Source organism: Accipiter gentilis, chromosome 2 (assembly GCF_929443795.1).
Source record: "Accipiter gentilis chromosome 2, bAccGen1.1, whole genome shotgun sequence".
In the NCBI taxonomy this organism is placed as follows: Eukaryota; Metazoa; Chordata; class Aves; order Accipitriformes; family Accipitridae; genus Astur; species Astur gentilis.
The window spans coordinates 35191489-35206531 of record NC_064881.1 but is presented as its reverse complement, the minus strand read 5'-3'; the positions used below and the strand labels follow the sequence as shown (position 1 = coordinate 35206531).

General features: G+C 39.0%; 1 long non-coding RNA gene across 2 annotated transcripts; it reads right to left on the bottom strand.

The window, feature by feature from the left end:
- Window positions 1-7578: 7578 nt before the first annotated feature.
- LOC126051279 (uncharacterized) lies at window positions 7579-14754 on the bottom strand. 2 transcript variants are annotated; one of them, XR_007509771.1, is made up of 5 exons: window positions 14626-14754; window positions 13986-14111; window positions 12594-12721; window positions 10521-10874; window positions 7579-9256 (listed from the first exon to the last, which is right to left on the bottom strand). It is a non-coding gene; the product is annotated as an uncharacterized LOC126051279 (long non-coding RNA). The 2 variants fall into 2 exon arrangements; XR_007509770.1 differs by lacking the exon at window positions 12594-12721.
- Between the last annotated feature and the right edge of the window lie 289 nt (window positions 14755-15043).

Here is a 15043-nt window from a genome sequence, read left to right as displayed (position 1 = left end):
CTGGGCTAACGTTGTAGACGCTACCAAGTAAAAGAGAGTGAAACCACAAATAATGTGCTTTAGAAAGTTTGGAGCATAACAGCCATGTGAGCAGTGTTATCTCTGCTAGCTCCACATCTGACTATTTTTCACAGTTGATTTTGGTGTGTGTACATGGGTAAATGTGGGTGATAAGGATTGTCTGCACTGATCTGCTCTTCTCCTAGTCCTGCTGTTTTACCGAAAGAAAAGTCATCCCTAGACAGAAAGACTAAACTAGCAACAGAAGAGACTGACATGGAGTCTATGAAAGGATATGTTTCCTTTTTCCTTTTCTCTTTTTAAACACAGGCAGAGGTGTCAGACTGTGGCACAGGAGTATCAGACATAGTGAAAGTGCTCTGGATTCCCGAACTGATTCAGGAAGATCATTCAAATCTGAGAACTTCAATATAGGTGGGTACCCAGCAGTCAGTGCCCTCAGTACTTAAAGGGGATCGAATGAGGAGCTTGAGAAATCACGAGGTCATCTGTTAATTCAGACACAAATTTTCCTTTCAAGTTAAGGTTAAAATGGAAGACTTTTCTCAAGACTTGATTTTGGTACACATAAGACCATGAGAGCAACTGAGAGAGCTGAAAATACTTCAGACGAGGAATTTTTTAAATTGTGCTCCAGTCCTTTGGTTTCATGAGTAAGCATCCACATTGAAAAAAATATTCCAAATAATATTGATTTGGTTTTCTCCCCTCTAGAAAAGAAGTGTCAAGGCAAAACCAAGAAATACCTATAGAAGACAGTAATAGCACCTACTGGGAGCATTATGTTTCAAACCCATCCCTGCCCCAGAAGTGCACAATCTTTAGAAAACTGCTGTCTCTTTCTGCTTCAGTTTACCATTTGCCTACCAAATTCTCAGAGCCTTTATTTTGCAAATTGCTGCATGATAGTCCATCTTTACCAGGAGAAAAGAAGAAATGCTCAGCCCTTTCCAACCTAACCCAGGGAATCCTTGGAGATGCAAGATGTAAAATTGACATCAATAGACAGGGCTGGACCTGCACTTAGGCATCCCACTTTCATGACAGGTAGCCCAACTGCCCAACTGTTATATGTAAAAATGGGCTTTGACAAAGCTAGCTGTTTGTCAGAACCTAAGGGTTGCCTTACTAGGTGTGTCTGGACCGTGACTCTCCTCAGAGCAGCGAGTTAGACAACTAAGTGTGGGACAATGGGAAAAACTTCAGCGACATCTGGTCACTGGAGTTTCTCATTGACTTTTCTGTTCAGTTTTCTGATTGCTATGAATCCTTTAATAGGCTCCTAATACTTCTGTGTATTATACTGAGGTAAGACAGATGGCATGGTTAGGATTGGTAATACTACAGTCAATCTGATTTTTTAAAATTTTAAAAGTTTAGCCAACACTAATGTCTAATCTTAGACAAATGGCTAGGTGAGATAGTGAGTAAAATGTATATCTCAGCCAGACTGACTATAGAAGATTCCATTGCAATTCACTAATTTTTGCTACCAGATAATTAAAACTAAAATGACTGACATTGCTGTTTCTATATAGGAAGAGAAGTAACAGCACATTAAAAATGAACAGTATCATATAGAAGGAAATCCTTGGATGTTTTGGAAACTTTGAGTCCCTAAGACATTAAAGCCTCTGCAGCAGATGGCTTCCACCATTGGGGCCCTCAAGGCCCCATGGAACTGCATATTTGCAACCAAAGATAACTGGCAGTTTAGTTCAGAAATAATATAAACATAAGAATTTAGCTTTTTCTTTGCAATCTGCCTGTCATCATTTTAATTTTCATACAGATAGATAACTTTAGGCAACACAAAGCTAAGATGTATGAAAAATACAGCTGTAAAGAAATGCTAAAAAAAACACTGAAAGAGTCCTTTGATGGCAAATAGTAAAGGACAAAAGACTTACTTTTCTGTGGGGATGCAGGAGGTTCATGTGTACCTTCATGATGAATAACCAATGATTTTGAAACCGTCTGGTTGCCACAAATGAGTGTATATATTTATGAGTGCATAATGTATAAATAATTAAAAATGTACACAGTGACATTTTAAATGTCAAAGAAATTATAATTCAGGCTTTCATTATATTATTATATCATGTCAAAGCTAACAGTTTTCCATTACTCCCTGAATAATATGTAATAATGATTTAGTGCACAGAATAAAAAAATGAAATATCCAAATTCAACCACAGAAGCTCTGGAAACCGTATAACATCTGGGTGCTGAGTAAACTTTAGACCACCCAACCATCATTTGGCCATTGGTTCTGCAAGTAAAAACCTCACTAGCTTCTAGAAGTCTGAAGTACTACATAGTCTTTGAAAGCTGTTTTGGATGGGGGAAAACAGAAAATGAACATTTCATAGAGGAAAATAGTAATTTGAACTTTCCCTGATATTTATGTGGATAAGAAGCGAGGTTTCTTAAAAATAACGTATCATTCAGGAATATACAGGTCTCTCATTTAACAAACAGTAACTTATTTATGATCAGCAAGGTTTTTCTTCTTAAAATGTGCAGTGAATGGAGCTGACTGAGTAGCTCTGAGATTTTCTCAGTTTTCTTTTCCTAACAGCAGCTTTCACTTAATGTAAAATCACTCTGCGGCTGATACTCGAGTCCTTTAAATATGTAATTTTCCCAAAACTAAAGTCAAGTTCTTTTGCTATTTCTTTAATACAGATTGATTAGACTCGGTGTCAGAACTCAATTAAGACCATCTGATGATGGAGCTTGTCTGGGGAAAGTGAGTACTTCAACAGCAACACTAATATTTTATTTCAGATGTAGAAAGTCTTTCTGTTGAAGTTGCACATTTCTGTGTACTGGAATGATTTGGATGGAATTTCACCCCAAAAATCTGAACATTTACATTTTCTACTTCTATGTGCTACAGGGCCTTCAACAAGTAGTTGTAGGGCTGTCAAGCTGTTCTAGGCTCTACTGAATTTTTTGAAACATGACCAGAGTGGAAGTTTATTTTGATGATCGCCTTATTCTTGGCTGATTTTGGCAAGGATTCCTGCATTTCCACGAAACAACGTCACTGGCTTCAAATGAAAATATAGCCTTGAAACTGGAAGACAAGAATGAGTACGATGCCATGCTTGAACAAGAATATGCTCTGGTGCAGCTACAGAATGAAGCACTCAGTAGGAATCACCATTTTAAGCACAAGGGTGAAGACAAGTCTGGATTTGCTGTAGTACTCATCACCAAAGCATCTAAGTGCATCCCGAATTGGCTTTATCAAATGTTCTGGTTTTTCCTTCCAGACCCTACGAAGCTTCACTGTCCTGGGCACTGATGTACAGGTCCTGGAGAAGAAAGGGGGTCTTGACGCTTTGCCAGCTCCTGTGCTGCAAAGGGGATTTGTGGAACTGGGCAGAGGTGGGGAATGCTCCATCCAGGCCTTGAGTAGGTCAAACTGTTGTTATGTGGCACAACGCAGCTTTGAAGAGGGATATAGCGTGGACACGAGAGATCCTCAGCTCCCCACCGACCGACCCCACCTTTGCTTCAGAGACATATCAAGTATTCACGGCTGGCACTCAGTTCATTGGAAGCACCATGTCTCCAAAAGCCAAAGGGATGAAAATACTTAGAAAAAAAATCAAGAAAATGCCAATAACCAAACCAGTCACTAATCCCAGCCTCCTTATACATTACAAAATACCCAGGATAATTTTATTTTAGGAGGAACATTCTGGATTGAAAAATAGAAACCTGAAATATTTGGAAAGTACTACTCTCAGGAAAAAGTGTTGCAGGAGGAAGGCCTACAGTTCCAAAAATGCATCACTCTGTGAATGCTACAGCATGTAGAAAAACTTGGCCAGCTTTATTTTTTAAGTATGCAAGTGTACAAAGTGAGTTTCTATTTTTCTCTGAAATTAGGCAAAATTTATTGTATTTTTATATAGCACTAAAAATTGAAGATTTCTTGTAACTATAAGAATGTACTGTTTTCATGTGACACAAATGTGTGAGTGATGAGTTTTTGACTGGGCAGGACATGAAATCATTAGTAAAAGATCATCGTTTTCCCAGACCAAAAATGTTAACAGATCAAGTTTAAAAAAATAACTTGCCAACCCCTTCCCTTCCACTCCACTTCTTTAAGACATACTGCATCTTAATTAATTAGGGTTGAATTTCTTGAGATTGATAGTATTACCATTTTCACAATTCTCCAGTCATCCATAAAGTCTGCTATGAAGTCTAGATCCAACTTTACACTGATATATATTAAGTAAACAAAAATGTATCTTAAAAATCAGACAGAAAACGTATACCTTTTGGCTGCCATTTCAGAATAGTATAGGCGATGTTCATGAGTCCTCTAACTGAATATTTAACTTGTTTTTATTTAACTTATTTTGTAGTATCACAAAATGTGCCATAGAGTCTTTGGCTTTGATTTTGCAACGGCATCTGCCTGAGTAGATCCTTATGGAGTCCCCTTCCTGAATGAGAGCTTAGATATTGTAAATCTATCCCAGCCATCCCTAAAGAGAAATTGGACTTTTCCACTGTCTGCACTCAAACCTCAGCACCTCCAGATGTAGCACGCATCACAGCCTTCACTTCAAAACAGCTGTCAAGAATGTGTGCCAGACTTTCAACTGTCATGCCATACAGGCAGGATCCCACACGACATACAAATGGTGAAACAGAATTAAATAATGGTACATGATAGGAGAAGAAAAATGCAGTAGAGTTACAAAATGGTAGTGGTCATGCTCACTGACTTTACAAAACTCGAAATTTCTCTGCTGGAGTGAGTTTAATACCAGACAGTTCTACAAATCATGAGGTTAAGATGTAGCTGCATTTGTTGAGAGAAGAAAAGTAATTCTACCTGCCTAATGTATTTTAAGAAAGGTGTCCCCAAATTTATCTGGACTGTTAACTTGTCTAAAATACCTGTTCCATTTAATTTAGCTGTTATTCACTGTGCATATAAAGATCTTCTGTTCGTGAGTGATGAGGTATTGTGTGTAACTTGTGGCCTTCACATTGTGCTGTAGAAAAACCCTCCGAAACTGCCTTTATATTGAATTTGGAATTATTTCATCAATTACTAACACTCTTCCTAAATATAAATAGAATTTTAGTTAGTAGTGTATTTGATGAGGCAGATTAAGCTGACAACTTTCATTAGTCACACATACAACCATTGTAAAAATCTTCCAAACCAAAAGGTTAGTCTTAAGAAACTAGACACTGATGTTGGCAGGTTCAGAGATATTTTTTCAACTTTATACAACAGTTCATCTGTGCCATTATAAATGACTTAGAAAGTAATATACTGAAACATATACTGATGGCTTGATACTGAAAGAAGCCAAAGAATAAGGAAAATTTAGATGGTCCCAATCAAGTGGTTTTATTTGTCAGATGCTATGGCACCAGAAGCAAACAACTTGAACTGAAGCTCAGGTAAATACTAGGAATTAAGTTTTGCATTGGATTTTGAAATAAACACCATCATAAAAATGGGTATTCAAGAAAAATATTGTGAGAATTATTTCATTAAAGATCTGTATGACAAAGTGTTTCATTTTGTGTAATAGTACTGCACGTTGTTAGTTATACAGTATCAAATAAATTGAGGAAGAGCCCCCTCAGAGGACTCTCTAGACATTGCTTTTATACAAGATCAAGTCAGGCCAGATGATCTAATAGTCCCTTGTGAAAATAACATTTATAAATCTATGAAAATTTTTTAATAAAATATAAACCCAAAGATGATCTTGTATTTCTAAGTTTTTTGAGCTTCAACATTCCTTGCTCCCCCCATCCCCCCCACCTTTTGTGTTTATCTCAATGAAATTCATCTTTTTATTTCAGATTTTCTTGTATATTTAAGCACTCTGGTTGCACTGGTTGTCCACTTTCCTGTTGTTATTCTTGAATTCAGTCACAATTTCTATTATGGCAGTGGTCTAAGTATTTAAGCTTCTTATACACTATTTGCAAACTTAAATAGAATGTTTAAAACAAAGTATTGGAACACCAAAATCCACCAAAATTATATCTTAAATGAATACTGTACAGATTTTTCCCTACCTCCTCATTGTACAACTTGCATGTTATCTTAAAAACTTGTCCCTTAAATAAGAATCCCATTAACTCCTCATGGACATAATGCCCTGCCAGGTTAGCTCTAAGTAATGAGATAATTTGATTATTATAGTATTTTAGGTATGTCCTGCTAACCGATAAATGTAAATTTAGACACTGCCACTCCTTATATTATTTATTCCCTGTTAATGTAGCCTGTCCTTTTATTCCTGCCAGATGGCACTGATCTACTTGTTCAGAGTGAGAACTTTCCGTATGTCAATTAACTACTATTTCTTGAGTGTCACTCAAGTAATATTTCACTCTTTTGATAGTTCAATTTTTATTGAGTATCACTCATGTTGGTCAAGGAATTCTGAACAGGTTTTCCTAATACAATGGAAACTTTTTTTATTACAGGCCATCTAAAAGTATACAATGTAGTTGCAGGGTGGGTTTGCATTTTTTTCAGTTTTTGGAAGATTGCAGTGACTATGTAAAGCTAGTAAAAAGTTTGGGCATTTGTTTGGTTTTTTAAATTAATTCAGGGGATATTCTGCAGTAATAGGAAAATTTGTATGTTCACATGCTACTAGCGAATATCAGTTCAAGAATCTACATAAAGAGATGGGCTAAACTAGTTTTCTTTTGCTTTGTATCTACTTAACAGCAACAGGAAGCACTCAAAGAAAATTGTACTTACTTGACTTTTGTATACCAGTTTCGCAGACTCAAAGCATTAAGTGAGCTGCCAAACCTGGGTTTGGTGCCAGTCTGAGCACTCTTGGTTTATCACCAGCTGACATGCTGCTGCAATTCTAATACCCATTTTCTTGCTATACACTCACATTTCCTTAAGAATAAGATTCCACAGTCACTGCAGTATATCCACCTTTTCCAGGGTATAAGCCTCAGTTAAAATATGCCTGGAAAAGACTGTAGCCTATGAAGCACCCTAACATCCACCTGAGTTTCTACCTGTGCTTATAATCTCCATGAGGTATTGGAGTCACTGGCTTTTTACAGGTATCTATATCTAAACTGACAGCATCTACTGCAGCCTGACACTATCCCAATTGGTTTCCGGCAGAATTCATGCCAGTGGGCACTGTCTGGATCTGATTTGGAAGATGGAGATGGAAATAGGGATTGTTAAAAACACCCCATTATCATATGGTCTGGTAGTTGGCTACAGTGCTGTTCTACAAACATGATTTAGTACAGATGTTTCATTTAAACTCTAGGTTTATAAAGGTACACATTTTTTTGGTTTACTCTGATTATAACCACAGTCTACTCCTCCCCAGTAATCAACTGCTAGAATTTGTCAAATGTTGTCATTTAATATGTGGGTCACTTCCAGTGCTGTGTTTGTTGCATGGAATGCTCCACTTCCATAGAAACAGATGTTTTAACTTAACAGCAAAAAGAGCTAAACAAGTGCATGTGAAGGCGCAGTACAAATAATGTGTTTCATTTCTGTTATTTATAGCTGTCCGCAGCTATCATAATTTTTTTATTTGAAAATTATTAAATCAATTACAATAAGTTTATTTGCAGATACTGCCAAGAATGATGCATGCTAGGCAACGGCTTCTGGGGAAAAGTGTCTTCTTCTGGGCCATTACAGAGGTGTTCAAGTGAAGTCTGAAAGACTACGGTATGACAGGGTCTATACGCTAAGCCTCAGAGTATATGCAGAAAAAAATTTCCCTTTTTAGATCTCCCAACCCTTTTGGCAGATATACCAGGTGGCAAGGGCAGTGAAGCTAGTACTTGCTTAATTCCTCAGCATATTTGAAAAGGGCAAGGCCAGCTGAGATGGAGGTTAGAAGGAAGACTCCAGGGAGGGGGCTCTGGCTGGAAAAAAGCTGGGCTGAGAGGATGGGTTTGTTCCTCCTTTCAGGTTGATTTGACTGAAATACGTCCCACCTAAACTGGGAATTATAGTTGCATGAAAAACTAGTAATAGTCTTACCTAGAATGCGAGGGGGGAATATTTTTTTGAAACACAGCACTATTTACGCATGCCACAATGAAGTAACAAATCAGCCATTTGTGAAATTCTTTGCTCTTTTAAATCCTACCTGACTAGTTTCAGGTCACTGCAGGAGCCACTGATTTTTATAACAGAAGTGATGTTTGAAAATGAGCCATATTGCATACTTTCCAAAGCACACAGACAGAATAATTCATAACAGCGCTGTAATATTCCACATCCAGGGGCAGATCACGTAAAGAGCGAGCTGCATGCAACCAAGGTAAGGGCCGATAGCTGATATTGTCTAACATCATTTCCCAAACAAATCCCATAATTTCTACACTTGAACCACTGGCAAGCCTGAAACTACAGCCCAGGTTATTCCAAAAGTTCACTGTGTTCCCCTTCCCGGCCCACCCAAACACCCTGGACGAGTACTCCACCCACCTATACTGGGGTTTCTGTGCAGAAGACAGAGCCAGGCCAGATGAGAGAAATATCTATCTTTGGAAAGCCTCTCCAAATGTGGGACACAAAAGCAGTAAACAAATCAAATGGGATGCCAGACCAAATGTGTTCCACATTTGCGAAAATAACAAAGTTGAGTCAGGAAGAAAGGTTTATGTGTCTTCTCCTCGTACAATCCTTCCCAAGGTACTTTCTTTCAATCCCCCCCAAATTAAACCCAGCACAGACAGCAGCAGTATCTGTGAGTACGCAGCACTGACCGAACGCGTTGCAAAGCCACTGACAGCTCCCCGTGGCTTGGCACGAAACACCGCTCGAAGGGACGAGCAGGAGTTTCCTCCCACAGTCCTCCTCCGCGCCTGGGGCACGTTCCGAGGGACGCGGACGTGCCACCGCACGGCACCGCTGGGAGCGAGGGCTCGCGCCTCACCTGCCGCTTCCAGTGGACCCAAGCTCCGGAGCCAGGCTGGCAGCTTCTTCCCAGGAAACTCGCAATCCGTACCCCCACCGTGAATTGCTGCATGGGAGAATCTCTGCATCACTTCTCTAGCCATGAGAAAGACCTTGGGCAGCCTGCCTCCGCTCGTGTCAGTGACGGAAAGCCTCTCCAAACGTCTTCTCGAGGAACTTGTGAAACCACGGGAATCAGCGCACCTCTCCTAAACAGGTTACACAGCATCCGGTAGCTCCACCGTTTGGTGTCCAGCAGCTATACTGCAACAATAGGAAGCAAGATGCAACTGAAAAGCATACAGGCAGTATGGGATAGAAACGCTGTTCAACATCAAATTTACATTAAACGTTAAATGCAAAAAGTATACATTACTGAAAAGTTTGTCCAAAGCTTCTACTAATTCATTTTCCTATGAGAATCTTGACGTGACAAAAAATCACTCAGGGCTATTCATTAAAAGTGTGCTTTAGAACACCCTTAAGGAGAGATGGGAATTTTTGGAAGTTGGGAAATCTGGAAAGCTTTTACATCTCTTTTCAGTGTATTTAAACTGAATATTTAATGTCCGCACATACTAAGTGAGCTCAGTCCAACCCAACCCTGCAATAAAGAAAAATAATGTCAGCTGATGTTTTAAAATCCAGCTCTACAGAAAAATAGGTCATCATGATCGTTTGGCCACAGATCAATATGAAGATACCTTGCATTAATGTATTATATATTAAGGAGTATGGGTATATTACTTATTCAATTAACTCAGCCCTCTCCCTGACTGCAAGTTTTCTACAGAGCAAGTACTATAAATTTGTTTTGAATTCATTTTTGTCTTAAGATTAAAAAGTCAATTTATGGTCCGATTTACATGAATGAAGGTAGCCATTTAATACTTGAAGTTTAGAATTTCATTGTCCACCTGAGTCACCTATCATTATTTTTAGTCGTTGTTGGCTAACTTAGCCTTTATTAAGTGGGCAGAAGGGCCTCATTAATTTACTGGGACTTTCATTCATTTAGAAGTCTGGTTAAAGAAGGAAGATGTATTACACTAGTGCTGGATAAGCAGATTCAAGGAATACTAGGGCATTACATATTTTTCTTGCTTTCTTAACTAATAAAATCATTATTTTCCTATATATATGGCCTTCATATTTAATATATGCTCTCTTCCTGAACAAATGAACCAAAAAAACATACTGCAATAAAACCCAACTGATTTAGTAGACCTCAAAATTCAGAATCCTTTTTATGCATCAGATACGTACAGTTTCACCTGCGCATTATAGTCACATATAACTTTCTTCCTTTAATACGGTTATATGCCAGAGTCAGAGCCTGAACAAAGATTTGAGGATCCAGCTTTAAATACCAATGAGAAAAAAGTCTTGCTCTGCGATGTTAGGTGTGGCCTCTTCCTGCTTTTCTTACTATTCCACCTATTTTCTGTTCACTAGCTAACTAATCCTCAGAACAAATCTAAAAAATAAGGAAAAAGTCATAACAAGCTTACAGATTGCTTTTTTGTACCTGGCACCATAGCCATGTGTCTTCTACCAAGCACTTCCATGTTCTTCAACTCCTTTACTTGCTGCGAAAAGTAACTGAAGAAAGTATTCTCCTGCAGAAATCCTGGCCTTTTCAGGGATTCATGTGCTGAATATCCGGGGGTTCAAGGGAGCCTCTTGCCATGCCTGCCTTCTCCGTGGGATTCCTTTCACCCCTCTGACATGCGTGCCCAAGCCTTCAAGGTGAAGGCTCGCAAGCAGGTCTTTGCTCATTCCCCTTCTCAACTTTTTTATTATTTTACCTACATTTATATCCCCGTTCTCAATTCCATAAATGTAACAATCTGCGCATTGCAAGCTCCAGTATCTTCTTGATCTGAAAGACAACGAGACAAAAAGAGAGCTGACGTGAAAAGCATTTTCACAAGGCAAAACTATCCTGTGACGGTAACTTGATAATAACCATTCGCGAACAAAATTGAGTTTATCTATCACCCTCGCTGTTTCCATTAGGTTGGTTTCTACTTTTTGTCTTCCTCTGTTACCACCACTCACCACTGTTATTTTGCAGGAAGGAGTTAGATACAAGAACAGAAATTATCTGCGCATACGCGTCTTGTGGTCTCAGCAAAACCCTCGTCCCGCTTCCATCCAGCGTGTGCTTGCATGAAGAAACTCATCCCGTTTGGGGAGCACCGGACCGCGTCCCTGGGAGGGGAAGCAGCCAACCATGCACGGGAGGTATCACCAGCAAAAAGTACCCGCTAAAACCTGACGGCTGCAGGCTTTGACTCGCGCCTGCTGCTGCTGTGCCCCTTCCACAGCCCTGCTCCCGACGGACCGCCTGGCAAGCACTGACACCAACGTTTAAAACCAGCACGCACAGGACCGATGTATGAATCAGTGTGGTTTTCCTCCATTGCTATATTTAGCATGCGTTCGCTAAATTGCAAGATTCAAGACTGCGGGCACCTCTGTCGTTCTGCCTGAGCCCTCTTCACATGCCCCAATCACATATAGCTCTCAAAGGCATGTAATTACATTAATTGGGACACTGCTGCAACCCACAAGTAGATATGTTTATATGCGATAAACTTCATTCCGTTAAAATCAATGGAAGATCTAAAAAAAAGTAAACAAAAAATGCAGGATGAACAGTAAAGTCAGGGGAAGTCCTGGGTGAAACGTCTTGGAAATCTGATTTTTGTTTTCTTTGGGTGTTTTACCTTTCCCAGGTAAAGGTTTTGTGTTTTGGGAAAATGCATTAGTCCTAGAGCTGTGTGCCGAGTCCTGCCAGCCCGAGAACCCCAGCCCCCTGTAGCGATTTTCCTGAAACCCAAAGCCTCACTGGATCTGCAGCACTGCCAAATTTGCTAGAGCTGTGGTTGCTTTGGTGGGAAGATCAAGTAGTCAATTCACAAGAGGTAGAGATAAATGAATGTTTTCTAAACTACCTAAAAAGACTGAGGAAAAAGGGATTTTTTTCAATTTCTACTTAAATTTCAGAAATAAGATTGTCCGTTAAAACCCTCGTGGAGCTAAACACCATTTCATTGAAACTGGCATATCTGGAAAAAACTCAATTGGACAAAAAAAGCCACAAAATGAGTATTTCACAATCAATTGCTTTCATGCTAGAAAGCTGTCCTTTAGAGGGTTTCAAGATAGTATTTTGTGATGTTATATTTGGTATTTTATTTTATATTGTTTTATTATGCCTTGTTAAAAGCAGAGGAGTTACTTTACATTTTCAGAATCTTTAAGATATTGTCATTAAGCTCATGTATAATGTCCACTGAAACATCTTTTATTTCCTTCCTAACCCAAAAGACCTCGTGTTTGATAATGAAACAGCTGGACACATGCCTATTGCATAATATACATTGCCATTACTATACCTGAATAAAGCAAAAGTAAAAATTATACAAAAATGAAAATTAATGTAATACAATGCAAAAAATACTTTTTAAATTTACATTAAATTTTACACTACCTTCAATATACTTTTCATCAAAATAAAATTTAAAGGAAATATTTCAATATAATCCAAAGCAATATATTCCTAAAAATTATTTTGTGAAAAATTTCTACTCACTTCTACAGGGAGTAATCAGGAAATAAGCTTAACTATTAATCCCAGAACGTGGAGATACAAACATCCACTTCTATTTTATTATCTGGAAGTATGAATTCCTGTAAATTGATGTTATTCAGTTTTATCTCCTGTAAAATAGTATAAAATGTTAAAATATATAAAAATGAAAAATATTATAAGATAAAACTGAGGGAAATAACTCAGCTTTATGCAACTTTTTTCCTAAACCCTAGAATCTGGAATTTCTGGGGGTAGAGAGAGATACAGAAATGTAGATAATTTTTACATTTCTTCTGGGAAACTCCTTTTACCTGTTTGGGGTACAATGACAAACTCAAAATGCCAAAAGATGCCAAAAATGCTGGTTTCCACTGCTGGAAAATTAAAGCTCTAACTTTCATCTGATGGATCTTTGCTTTCTGCCCCACTGAGGAACCAAGCGGTCAGTGCTAATCACCACTCACCTCCCTGTCTCATTTTACAGAGGTGCAGTGAAACATTGATTTCTTTATGCGTTTTAGTTTAGGATGCTAATGTTCAGGTATTAATCTGATCCTCGTTTTCACTTCCGTGGCTGCAGAGAAACATTTTATCCTTTTAGAAGAGTGGACTAAATGCTTCTCTCACTCTGTTTTTTGATCTGGCCACTTGTGATTACATCTGTCATCTCTCTGGCTCCCACCCAGTTTTCCCAGCACATCAGGACCCAGGAGATGGCATGTTCTCCTGGCTGGACTATGCAGCTGCAGCCCACAAAGCCTTTCAAAATGCTTCTGAGCAAAAGCCACCTTGTGAGCCGTGAACAGCAACAGGTATGAACTTCTCTGGAGTCATAACGCGGGCAGCATTTGAAATGACAGTCAGAAGTTGATTTTACAGGCAGCTCACACAGTTACAGTGGGTACATGCTTCATGCTCAGGGTTTTCCATGCAAAGTACCTTCAGCCATATTATCCACACAAGGTTCATCATCGCAGTTCTCCACCAACAAAATGAGAACCGCAGCTGAGCTGCTGTTTTCCCCACATATTGTGGTTTTCCCCACATATTGTCTCCTCTACGGTAAATCCGTTCCGGTCACATCCTTCTCACGATGCTGACAAGAGGGCTGGGCTGTCCAGCAGCAGCAGGAATTGTCTGGGCTGTGGGCAGTCACTGACTGCAAAAATCAAGCAAAAAGCAACCTTCTTCTTGCACCTGGAGTTAAAGCGGGAACAAAGCTACGCTGAGGAAATGCATGTATTTTCCCACCCCGTTTTATCTCCAGTGCACTCGTATCAATGAGCTTCTGTTTCCTACTTGAAATCAGATCCCTGAACGCACAGCTCCTATCCTATAGGTCTGCTCCTATATGCTCTGCTTTCCCTCCCTGAGAAAAGAATGTGTCTGTACCAGCAGCTTCCATATTCTCCGAGCCTCCTTTGCGACGGCTGTTGGTGGTCACAGACATTGCCTAGCAAGCAGTCTCCTCATGAGGAAAAATACGTTCATCTCCTGTCTGACAACTCGAAGCATCCTCTGGAATTAAATAACAAAAAGAATTAAACTGAATTTTTCATTGAATTTTGCAGATTTTATTTTCTGGTTGTCTAGAAAAATTAAATTGATTCAATTTTAATTAAAATCTTGCAATGATTTCAGACAATTGTTTTTCCTTGGGAAATGTTTTTACTTAGCAACAATGCCATTTTAAAACAAATTTCCTGAAATGTCTTACATTTCAAATCCAAAAGAATAATTTCAATGAACATAAATGGTCTACTGGTTTAGGAACATATCACTCCATGTTGATAAACAAAGGATTCAATGAAAATGAATGAAAACTGAAAAGATATGAAATGCTTATGGATGCAACATAATTTCACTTCCCAAACCGTCATCCTGAAGTAAAGCCAAAAGGAGTCCAGTAGGATTTTCCTAAGCCCAATAAACTTCAGATTCGATCAAATTAGGTGTGAGTCAGAAGTTCATGCTCACTGCAGAGCTGACTTCTACTCTCCATTTTCCCAGGAGAAAAAAAAAATTGGTTTACCTTTGCAGACTCACAGGACATCTACTGGAATCGAGCCTTAGGAGGGTGAGGAGACAGCAGGTCTGCAAAACAACAGCATCCCAGTGCACCCAGCAACAGTACAGGGGAAAGGGAGAGCCAGGAACTGCTCCTGCTATGAAAACAGAAATGCTACAATCTCACTTTGCTCGTTATGGAAACAGGGCCACCATCTTTTCTAACTTTGAAAAATAAAAAATTGAATCAAAAATGTCATTATTTGTTCTGATAGTTATAATGATCTTTAAACCTGAAATTTGGGCTGCTAAGGCATTCTGGCTTTGCAACTTTTCTCAATTCCTATGCAAAAATAAATTATGCACGGGCGCTTGGAGTAGCTGCGGCTGCAGACAAAGGCAATTTCCAACGAGTCAGTTCCAATGTCTGACTCTTATTTTTA